A 12,409-nucleotide genomic window follows, 5' to 3' on the forward strand; every position below is an offset into this window, starting at 1 on the left:
GACCCAGATTGGGTGATTGCTATTTAAGATGAACTCAATCAGTTTGAAAGTCAACAAGTCTGGAAACTGGTACCTAGGCCTGTACACAAGAAAGCTGTTGGTACTAGGTGGGTATTCAGGAATAAACTAGATGAAGATGGTGTGGTTACAAGAAACAAGGCAAGACTGGTAGCTAAAGGGTATTCTCAAGCTGAAGGCATTGATTATGATGAAACCTATGCTCCAGTGGCTAGACTTGAGGCCATCAGGATATTTCTGGCATTCGCAGCATTTTCAAACTTTAAAGTTTATCAAATGGATGTCAAGAGCGCCTTTCTGAATGGAAAGCTGGATGAAGAGGTATATGTAGAGCAACCTCCTGGTTTTGAAGATCCAGATCATTTGGATTTTGTCTTCTTTCTTTTCAAGGCTATCTATGGGCTAAAACAGTCTCCAAGAAAATGGTATGACACTCTCTCTGAATTTCTTATTGAAAATAGCTTTATTAGAGGTGTCATAGACAAAACTCTCGTTTCTAAAACACATAAGAAGGATACTATATTAGTCCAAGTCTATGTGGATGATATAATATTTGGGTCTACTAATGATAATCTCTGTAAGAGATTTGCTAAGTTAATGCACAGCAAATTTGAAATGAGCATGATGGGAGAGCTGAAGTTCTTTCTTGGATTACAAGTAAATCAAAGGTTAGATGGAACATTTATTTGTCAATCCAAGTATCTCAAGGAACTCCTCAAAAAGTACAATCTAGAGGATTCTGCATCAGCAAGGACTCCATCAACTACAGCTGTCAAGCTTGGACCATGTGAAAACTCCATTAAGGTAGATGTCACAAGCTACAGAGGTATGATTGGCTCGTTACTCTATCTTACTGCAAGTAGACCAGATATTATGTATGCTACATATTTATGTGCAAGGTTCCAAGCGGATCCTAGAGATATTCATCTCGTTGCTGTTAAACGAATCTTAAGATATCTTAAGGGAACACCAAATCTAGGTATTTGGTACCCTAAAGAATCTGGTTTTAACCTTGTCGGATATACAGATTCAGATTATGCAGGAAGTGTTGTTGATAGGAAAAGCACCTCAGGAAGTTGTCAATTCCTAGGAAGCAGGCTAGTCTCTTGGTACAACAAGAAACAGCAAACAGTTTCCAACTCAACGGCCGAGGCTGAATATATTGCTGCTGGAAGCTGCTGTGCTCAGATCTTGTGGATTAGGAACCAACTACGAGACTATGGCTCTGTATTGAACAAGATTCCTATTTTATGTGACAACACAAGTGCAATAGCCATCACCAACAACCCTGTGCAGCACTCGAGGACAAAGCACATTGACATCAGGTATCATTTTATTAGAGAGCACGTCATGAATGGTACTGTTGAACTATTTTTTGTTCCAACAGAAGAACAAATAGCAGATATTTTCACTAAACCACTTGACGAATCCACATTTACCAGATTAGTTGGTAAATTGGGCATGTTGAATAGTTTTAGTGATTAATTTAGTTAATATCTGAGATCTGTTCTTGAATGAATTTACAAATGAATTTTTCATAAATGAAAAATTCATTTACAAATTTATGTTATCATTTTATCATATTTCTTGCTTATTTCTATGTAATATATATTATCTTATCTATTTTTATTTTCCCTTCTTGTTAATTTAAAATATCTCAGAATATTTTATTTTCTCTAAAAATATTTTTCTATGAATTTTATTTGCTAAAATTCAACAGAAATCTATTTTTGGAATAAAAATAATAAATTCTGATATATTGTCTTTGGTTCTGTAAATATTATAGGTCTGTATTTCAGTTTTGCTATTTTGTTATATAATTTCTGTACATATTTGAGTGTCTTTCTACTGAAATGACAATCGGCAAGACAATTGAAATTGTCTTGCTGAAAATCATTTCAGTACTTATATGTATATATACTTATTTTCATATTAATTCTGTGTGAAATCCTTTTATTTCCAGAATGACAATCGGCAAGACAATTGAAATTGTCTTGCTGAAAGTCATTTACGAATATAATTGTCATTTCAGTGTTTTTCAGTATAGTTTTATACTGGCAAGACAATCGGTATGACTATTGATTGTCTTGTCAGTTATAAACATTATATATATATTTTATTTTATTTTATACTGGTATGACAATCGGTATGACTATCAGATTGTCATACCAGTTATATATTATCACTTGTTTTATTCTTATTTTTTTCGGTTATTTTCTTTCTTTTGCCTGGTATGACAATCGGTATGACAATCCAGGATTGTCATACCAGCTGTTATATAAAGGCGTTTGTTGTTTTTTTTACCATCACAACAGTTTTCTTTTCTTTCAAAAATTCGAACAGTTTCCTCATTCTCTCTCTTCTCTCTCTTCGATCAAAAACATCTTCAAATCAATTTTTTTTTCAAGTTAAATAAAACTTTTATTAAACTTGAAAGGTGTTACAACTACGGTATCGGTTACAAGGGATTAATCTCAAATCAATTATTACAAATCTAGAATAAATTCGACATGAACTTTTTCTATTTTTGTAATTAAAAGATCAAATGCTAAATGCGATTTGAGATTAAGTTCTAGGGATTTTAATCCGCTAGATTGATACACAAGAACAAGATAAGTATTTCTAGTTGATTGGATTTAACTTTACAATCTAGAAATTGATCTTGGAGTTGCAGATGAGATGTAATATTTTTCTGCTCCTTTTTCTTTTTGTTCTTGAGTATGTATTCTGTTTGATTGCCTGCTCCTTTTTTATGAACTGGTCTTCTGCTTCTTTTAAACAACACAGCCGAGTAGATTGAATTGGAATGACAATCCTTTAAGCTTGTGAGACTTTCGGTAGGACAATGTTTACAACTAGCAAGACAATTAAAAATGAGCTAGCAAGACTTTCGGTATGACTATAGATTGTCATACCGATTGTCATATTAGTTCAAATAAATTGTCTTGCTGAATTAATAACTGATTTTAATCTAAACAGAAATTCTAATAAGACAATTATATGTATTGGCATGACTTTCGGTATGACTATCAATTGTCATACCGATTGTCATACTAGTTCAAATGAATTGTCTTGCTGAATTTAAGCAGATTTTAAACCAATTAAAATCTTGTAAATCCTTAATATTAATTCTAAATTAATTAATCAATTTAATTCAATTAATCAATAAATTAATCTTTGCAGATATAATTTATTTTCTTAATTAAATTATATGACTTAATTAATTAATAGAGAATTAATACTAACCCTTAGCAGCATCCATTCTTCTGACAATCTTGTGAAAGTCACTGAGACTTATGAATCAATTCCGCCACTTCAATGCTGACACTCGATGTACTGTCTGGTTCATGAGTGACTAACTTTGGTGACGTTTCTTCATGTCTTGACTTTGATATTCTGATTGAATCCTTGTAATAAATGATACCTTGACGAGATCTCTGTCACTTGATTAAATCCACGATCTTGATTTATATCACTGAGGCATGATCAAATTCTTGAACTTCTTCCAGTGAATCTTCAAGTCTGCAGATGAACAATGTTTCTTTATTCTTTGACAGATGTTACATTGTGAGATCTCTCTGATGATTAATCCACTATTTACTTATTACATTCTTATTTGAGTTGAGTTAAATACTCGAATAAACGAGTAGGCTATGACATATGCCTTTCAATCTCCCCCTATTTGCTTGTTAGACAATAACAACAAATACCTAGAGGATAACTCAACTAACAAATAAGAAAAAGATATAAACAGTAATGTAAAGTAAATAGCAGAAAAGTTCTGGATTATATTTAACATTTTCCAGATTCCAAATGAAATTTACAAGTGAATACAAGATAGATGTTCCTCTAGCCTGAACATATAACTACATTAGACTATCTTGATTCATAAAGCTCTAATCATATTACATTGAGTTTTGAGCTAATATGACTTCAGTTGTCTTCTCTTCTGACTTCACCTTCTTCTAAATCTTGAAGCAATTCCTTGTCAAAGACACGATCCTTTTCTGAAGTGAAGCTTGCTGGTCTGACTGGTTGAACTCCAACTGACTTCAGCTTATTCTTGAGTTGAGTGTACCTTTTAACATTCTTTTCACAATAAGCTTGAATCAAGTCAGCAGCTTGAGTCTTCAACATGGATGAATATCCAGCAGTTCTCAAATGATGTTCCATCCAGACCAGATGCTTAGCTGAGTAGTCTTTAAGAGATTGTACATCTAGCTGACAGATTTGAAGACAATCAGACTTAAAGAATCTCACCTGATGAGGATTGTTGACCACTTGAGGACTAGCCCTGCTGGCAAACTCTTTAAGCCTTTCTCGAAGAACTTCATTCAATTCTGAGCTTCTTTTGACTTTGTTTAAAAGAACCCAAATCTCTGACAAAGAACGATTCTCAAATAGATGAAGTGACACCTTGAATGATCCTTCACTCTGACAATATACAAAAATGCTCATCTCATTTAGGGATCTATCAAAAGCAGCTGTGATCCTTGAGACTTCAGTCTTGATAGCATTCATGTACATGTCATTGTTAGGATTTGAGATTTCCAGCTTGTCAAGAAGATGTAAGAACTGCCTATCATTGTTAGTGCTCAGCTGAGGCATATCGAGTACTCTCCTAGCTTCATCCCATTTTTCACCAATTTTTAGTCTGACATCTCTTCTCCTTTCTTGAGCCTTAATGTCATGAAGATGTTGCTTTTGAAGAGTTTCTGTTCTTTGTATGTCTTTCCTCCTGTCAATGATCTGAGAGACCTTCTTGAGTTCAGCTTCTTTTCTTTTCATCTCTGACTGCTCCTTCTGAAATTCTTTCTCAAACATAGGATCCACTGTATCTTCCTCTTCCCAATCTTCAAAATCACTTTCCTCTTCAGCTTCAAATAACCCATCTTTATCTTCCTGAACTGGTTCAGTGGGAATGTCAAAAATATCAAAGTCATCCTGTTCTCCACTGTAGTAGACATCATCAGCCTTTCCTTTGTTTCCAGCTTACTAATTCATCACTTTGTGGTATATACATACAAGTATATACATACAAAGGTGCTGTTGAATTTTTGTTAAATCTATATTTTATTTCGATTTGTGTTTGTTGATTTTGAGCATTTTTATTTCTTATTTTAATTTCTGATTTGTGTCGTTTGGTCTTTCAAAACTGTGTTTGTGAGTTAGGAATTTTAACAAGATACATTTCTGTCTAAATTTTTCGATTATAATTAATTTAATTCGAATTATTAAATAAATTTAATTAATTCGAATTTTCTTAATATTATTCTTAAAATTCTGAAAGCGTGTGTCTTATTATTATTTTAAATGGCTCTCAATTTCCAAATTGTCGCGCATAATCAGGTTGGTTATTTTAATCCGGAAAAATGTGATGTTGAAAAATTTAAGCCATGGATTAGATTTTTAAATGACCATTCGATTGTTAGCTCTGCTATTAAATCAAATGTGATTTTAAACGTCGATCTACTTAGACTGATTTGCACAACCTCTACTGTGGCCGATGATTCAAAATCTTTTTCATTCACCGTCGCAAACACACAGTATGTAGTTGATGAAACAGTCGTCAATAGTGCGTTAAATTTTCCACTAGACAATTTCTGTAATTTACCCTCTGAAAATGATATCACAAATTTTTTCAATGCTATTCACTATCAGGGGGTGATCAATTTAACCAAACTTTCTAAATCAAATTTGGTGTCTGAATGGGATATTTTCTTCGATACACTTTCCAAAGTGTTTGCCAACTGCACAAAATCCAATTTTCATAACATCACTTCCACTCTGCAGTATATTGGTCTTGCGGTTGTTTTCAATCAAAGGATCAATTTTGGCAAACTACTTTTTCCCATTCTCTTGAGACGTCTAACTTCTGCTTTACGTGATCATTCTACAAATCGTAGGGTATCATGTTACTATGCTCGTTTTCTCATGCTTATAGCAGATCATCTTCTCACACCTGATCACAAAGCCCTTTTTGCTAACTCTGCAGTAACCGAACCCCCTCCAGTTAGCAAAAAGATTTACACTCGCCAAGACACAACCTTCAAATTCATGCAAGTTCCAGTACTTGTATCTGCTTTCATGGCCACTTATATTCCTTTACCTATTTTCAATCTTCCCGGCCATGAACAGCAACATCAACCTCCAGTGGTTCAAGCCACCCAGGCTCCTCCAACATCAGATGCTCTTCCATTACAGGTAGTAATTCCCCACTCTCACTCCCTTCCTACTTCTGTTGAAAGACCCCCAGTGGTTGATAGGGCTGACCATGAAGTTGTAGAACCACAGCTTCAATCCCAGGTCATAGAGCCAAACACAGAGTCACATTCTATCTCAACCTCTCCTCCACTGTCTAAAATGTTACCCAGAAGATTACTAGGAAGTAGTACATTGTTAAATATGAGTGAACCCTCAGCTCTGCCTCCTCCTAAGAAAAGAAGAACATATTCTGAGGCATCTGAAAGCCCATCCTTGTCCTCCCAACAGGACATGGACTTTGAAATGGCCAATGAACAGTTACTAGAGGCATTCTCTCAACAGGATGCATCTATTGAAATTCGCCATAGGGCCATGGCATCTTGTACTGAGTCAGGCACAATTCCATTACTCACAATGGAACCATACACTTCCCCAGATCATACTCAGGACACACAGCGAGGAGTGCACGTAGAGTCGGTTATAGTGCCTGCCATAGTTACGGCAGAAGAGCAGTCACATACTTCAGAGGGAAAATCTGACTCTCCGCCATCTTTAATAGAGTCATTTTCTCCCCTCCCAGATCAAACACCTCTGGCTCCCTTATGGGATTCTCCACTCGCAGATTTATCTGGAGAAAGTGGAGGGCAACTCGGTCAATCTATCCCTGAAGCAATTCAGACATCTATTCCAAAAGATTTGATAGTATTGACTGAGGATCGGGACTCGCGAATTCCCATTGCACCACCACTGACCTCTCTTGAAGAGGCTAGGGTGATTTTTAATGCAGGTACAGAAGAACAGCAACAGGAAGACTCCTCACGAGCAATTATATTGAGAGAAACACATGCACGTGAGATGAGTGAACCAAACACGAGTGAAATTCAGGTGAGAGCACACACAGACACTGATACTGTAAACCTGTTAGCTCAGATTGCTACCCTAAAAGAAGAACTTGCTAAAAGCCAAGCTGAAGCTCAAGCATTCAAAACAAAAGTGGTTGAACGGTCTTCTTCTTCCACCTCTGTCAACAATCAGCTTGCAATCATAAGGAATGACATCTCAGATCTAAAGACCACTGTAATACCAAAGCTCAATTCTATTCAGGACACTCCAACTTTATCAGCTGATGACATATCCAACTTCTGCTCTCTACATACAAGAATGACTTCTCTTGAAGACCTCGTTGAGATGAATCATTCACTGGACTCCTCAAGATTTCTAAAGATAGAGACGGGCATGGAACATCTCAATGAAGGGATGAAGCACCTATATTACATGATCAAGAATTCTCATTGCCCTAATGAAGAACAAAGAACTTATTTTGAAGGACCGTCTGGTGGAGGATCAGGCTCTGGAGGTGATGGAGGTTCCAAAGGAAGATCAGAAGAGGATCCCTCAACTAAGGGGGAGAAGAAAGGAAGTAGTGCCAAAGGGAAAGAAAAAGATACCTCTGCTGGAAACAAAGGAAAGGCTGATGATGTCTACTACAGTGGAGAACAGGATGACTTTGATATTTTTGACATTCCCACTGAACCAGTTCAGGAAGATAAAGATGGGTTATTTGAAGCTGAAGAGGAAAGTGATTTTGAAGATTGGGAAGAGGAAGATACAGTGGATCCTATGTTTGAGAAAGAATTTCAGAAGGAGCAGTCAGAGATGAAAAGAAAAGAAGCTGAACTCAAGAAGGTCTCTCAGATCATTGACAGGAGGAAAGACATACAAAGAACAGAAACTCTTCAAAAGCAACGTCTTCATGACATTAAGGCTCAAGAAAGGAGAAGAGATGTCAGACTAAAAATTGGTGAAAAATGGGATGAAGCTAGGAGAGTACTCGATATGCCTCAGCTGAGCACTAACAATGATAGGCAGTTCTTACATCTTCTTGACAAGCTGGAAATCTCAAATCCTAACAATGACATGTACATGAATGCTATCAAGACTGAAGTCTCAAGGATCACAGCTGCTTTTGATAGATCCCTAAATGAGATGAGCATTTTTGTATATTGTCAGAGTGAAGGATCATTCAAGGTGTCACTTCATCTATTTGAGAATCGTTCTTTGTCAGAGATTTGGGTTCTTTTAAACAAAGTCAAAAGAAGCTCAGAATTGAATGAAGTTCTTCGAGAAAGGCTTAAAGAGTTTGCCAGCAGGGCTAGTCCTCAAGTGGTCAACAATCCTCATCAGGTGAGATTCTTTAAGTCTGATTGTCTTCAAATCTGTCAGCTAGATGTACAATCTCTTAAAGACTACTCAGCTAAGCATCTGGTCTGGATGGAACATCATTTGAGAACTGCTGGATATTCATCCATGTTGAAGACTCAAGCTGCTGACTTGATTCAAGCTTATTGTGAAAAGAATGTTAAAAGGTACACTCAACTCAAGAATAAGCTGAAGTCAGTTGGAGTTCAACCAGTCAGACCAGCAAGCTTCACTTCAGAAAAGGATCGTGTCTTTGACAAGGAATTGCTTCAAGATTTAGAAGAAGGTGAAGTCAGAAGAGAAGACAACTGAAGTCATATTAGCTCAAAACTCAATGTAATATGATTAGAGCTTTATGAATCAAGATAGTCTAATGTAGTTATATGTTCAGGCTAGAGGAACATCTATCTTGTATTCACTTGTAAATTTCATTTGGAATCTGGAAAATGTTAAATATAATCCAGAACTTTTCTGCTATTTACTTTACATTACTGTTTATATCTTTTTCTTATTTGTTAGTTGAGTTATCCTCTAGGTATTTGTTGTTATTGTCTAACAAGCAAATAGGGGGAGATTGAAAGGCATATGTCATAGCCTACTCGTTTATTCGAGTATTTAACTCAACTCAAATAAGAATGTAATAAGTAAATAGTGGATTAATCATCAGAGAGATCTCACAATGTAACATCTGTCAAAGAATAAAGAAACATTGTTCATCTGCAGACTTGAAGATTCACTGGAAGAAGTTCAAGAATTTGATCATGCCTCAGTGATATAAATCAAGATCGTGGATTTAATCAAGTGACAGAGATCTCGTCAAGGTATCATTTATTACAAGGATTCAATCAGAATATCAAAGTCAAGACATGAAGAAACGTCACCAAAGTTAGTCACTCATGAACCAGACAGTACATCGAGTGTCAGCATTGAAGTGGCGGAATTGATTTATAAGTCTCAGTGACTTTCAGAAGATTGTCAGAAGAATGGATGCTGCTAAGGGTTAGTATTAATTCTCTATTAATTAATTAAGTCATATAATTTAATTAAGAAAATAAATTATATCTGCAAAGATTAATTTATTGATTAATTGAATTAAATTGATTAATTAATTTAGAATTAATATTAAGGATTTACAAGATTTTAATTGGTTTAAAATCTGCTTAAATTCAGCAAGACAATTCATTTGAACTAGTATGACAATCGGTATGACAATTGATAGTCATACCGAAAGTCATGCCAATACATATAATTGTCTTATTAGAATTTCTGTTTAGATTAAAATCAGTTATTAATTCAGCAAGACAATTTATTTGAACTAATATGACAATCGGTATGACAATCTATAGTCATACCGAAAGTCTTGCTAGCTCATTTTTAATTGTCTTGCTAGTTGTAAACATTGTCCTACCGAAAGTCTCACAAGCTTAAAGGATTGTCATTCCAATTCAATCTACTCGGCTGTGTTGTTTAAAAGAAGCAGAAGACCAGTTCATAAAAAAGTAGCAGGCAATCAAACAGAATACATACTCAAGAACAAAAAGAAAAAGGAGCAGAAAAATATTACATCTCATCTGCAACTTCAAGATCAATTTCTAGATTGTAAAGTTAAATCCAATCAACTAGAAATACTTATCTTGTTCTTGTGTATCAATCTAGCGGATTAAAATCCCTAGAACTTAATCTCAAATCGCATTTAGCATTTGATCTTTTAATTACAAAAATAGAAAAAGTTCATGTCGAATTTATTCTAGATTTGTAATAATTGATTTGAGATTAATCCCTTGTAACCGATACCGTAGTTGTAACACCTTTCAAGTTTAATAAAAGTTTTATTTAACTTGAATTTTGTTTCAGAATTTTATTCCGCATTTTATTCGATTAAACGGTATTGTTTGCATTCAACCCCCCCTTCTACAAACAAATTGGGACCTAACATAAGTCCAAAAGGAAGTTCCTGAACCATACAGCCTCCTTGGCAGCCTCAGAGGCCGCCACGTACTCGGCCTCCATGGTGGAGTCTGCAATGCATTTCTGCTTTACACTCCTCCATATAACGGCTCCACCTCCCAAAGTAAAAACATATCCCGAGGTTGATTTCCTCTTATCCCTATCTGATTGGAAATCTGAATCAGTATATCCCAAAGGAAATAGATCTGAGGCCTTGTAAATTAACATATACTCCTTAGTCCTTCTCAGGTACTTGAGTATAGTTTTTACTGCACTCCAATGTTCCTGACCTGGGTTCGACTGATATCTACTAACCATGCCTACAGCAAAGCAGATGTCAGGCCTCGTACATAACATAGCATACATTAAGCTTCCACATGCTGAAGCATAAAGAACTGCTTTCATGTTCTCTATATCCTTAGGTGTCGAAGGACACTGCTTCTTAGATAGAGCAACTCCATGCTTAAAAGGTAAAAAACCTTTCTTGGAGTTCTGCATGTTAAAACGAGCTAATACTTCATCAATGTAGGGCTCTTGAGATAAAGCCAACATCCTTTTCTTGCGATCCCTTATAACTTTGATCCCAAGGATGTATGCCGCTTCACCTAAGTCCTTCATGTCAAATTGTTTGAACAACCATGCCTTTACTGATGACAACATCTCAACATTGTTTCCAATGAGTAAAATATCATCTACATATAGTACTAGAAAAACCACTGCATTACCTTCACTTCTCTTATACACGCACGATTCGCTTGGACTTTGATCAAATCCATATGACTGGACTGCCTGATCAAAACGAATATTTCAGTCTCTAAAAGCTTGTTTAAGTCCATAAATAGACCTCTTAAGCTTACATACCAGATGCTCTTGGCCTTCCTTAATGAATCCTTTTGGTTGCTGCATATAGATGGTTTCTTTAAGACTTCCATTAAGAAAAGCTGTCTTGATATCCATTTTCCAAATCTCATAATCGAGATGAGCTGCTATAGATAAAAGAATACGGATTGACTTAAGCATGACTACCGGTGAAAAGGTTTCCTCATAATCGATACCTTCTTTCTGAGTATGCCCTTTCGCAACAAGTCTTGCTTTCCAGGCTTTCACCTTTTTATCTAATCCCCTCTTTTTCTTGTAGATCACTTACATCCAATAGGTTTTATACCTTTGGGTGGTTCCACGAGCTCCCAGACCTGATTAGAATACATTGATTCTATCTCAGATTCCATCGCCTTTTGCCAAAGATCTGCATCTTTGTCTTGTACTGCCTCTTCATATGTACGGGGATCATCATCATGTTCACCAGGGACCAAGTCTAAAGACTCTCCCAAAAACATGAATCTATCAGGCTGTTGAACAACCCTCCCACTACGACGAGGCACTGGTGCGGTATTAGTGACAGGTTGTACATTATGTTGTGGTTGTTCTACTTGTACTACAACTTCATGGGTATTATTTGTCCCTCCCACTAGTTCTTCTAAAACGACACTACTCATGGGTTTGTGATTCATTATATAGTCCTCCTCCAAGAATCTTGCATTGGTGCTAACAATGACATCCCGATTCTTCGGACTATAAAATAATTATCCTTTCGTTCCCATGGGGTAGCCTACAAACAACTTTACTTCTGTACGAGATTCTAACTTAGTCGCGTTCTTGTTCAGCACATGTGCTGGACAACCCCATATTCGAATATGTCTTAGACTCGGTTTATCCCCGGTCCACAATTCTAAGGGGGTTTTAGGAACCGACTTAGAAAGTACTAAGTTCAGAAGATAAGCTGTTGTCTCTAAGGCATGTCCCCAAAATGACTTGGGTAAATCCGAATAACTCATCATCGATCTAACACTCTCTAAAAGAGTCCGGTTCCTTCTCTCTGCTACACCGTTCTGCTGGGGTGTGCCTGGTGCAGTTAACTGGGATTCTATCCCATTTTCTGATAAATATTCCCTAAATTCTCCAAGCAAGTATTCGCCACCACGATCTGATCGTAGTGACTTGATACTTTTATTAAGTCGCTTCTCTGTTTTAGCTTTGTACT

The sequence above is a fragment of the Apium graveolens genome, chromosome 5, assembly GCF_009905375.1.
Source record: "Apium graveolens cultivar Ventura chromosome 5, ASM990537v1, whole genome shotgun sequence".
In the NCBI taxonomy this organism is placed as follows: Eukaryota; Viridiplantae; Streptophyta; class Magnoliopsida; order Apiales; family Apiaceae; genus Apium; species Apium graveolens.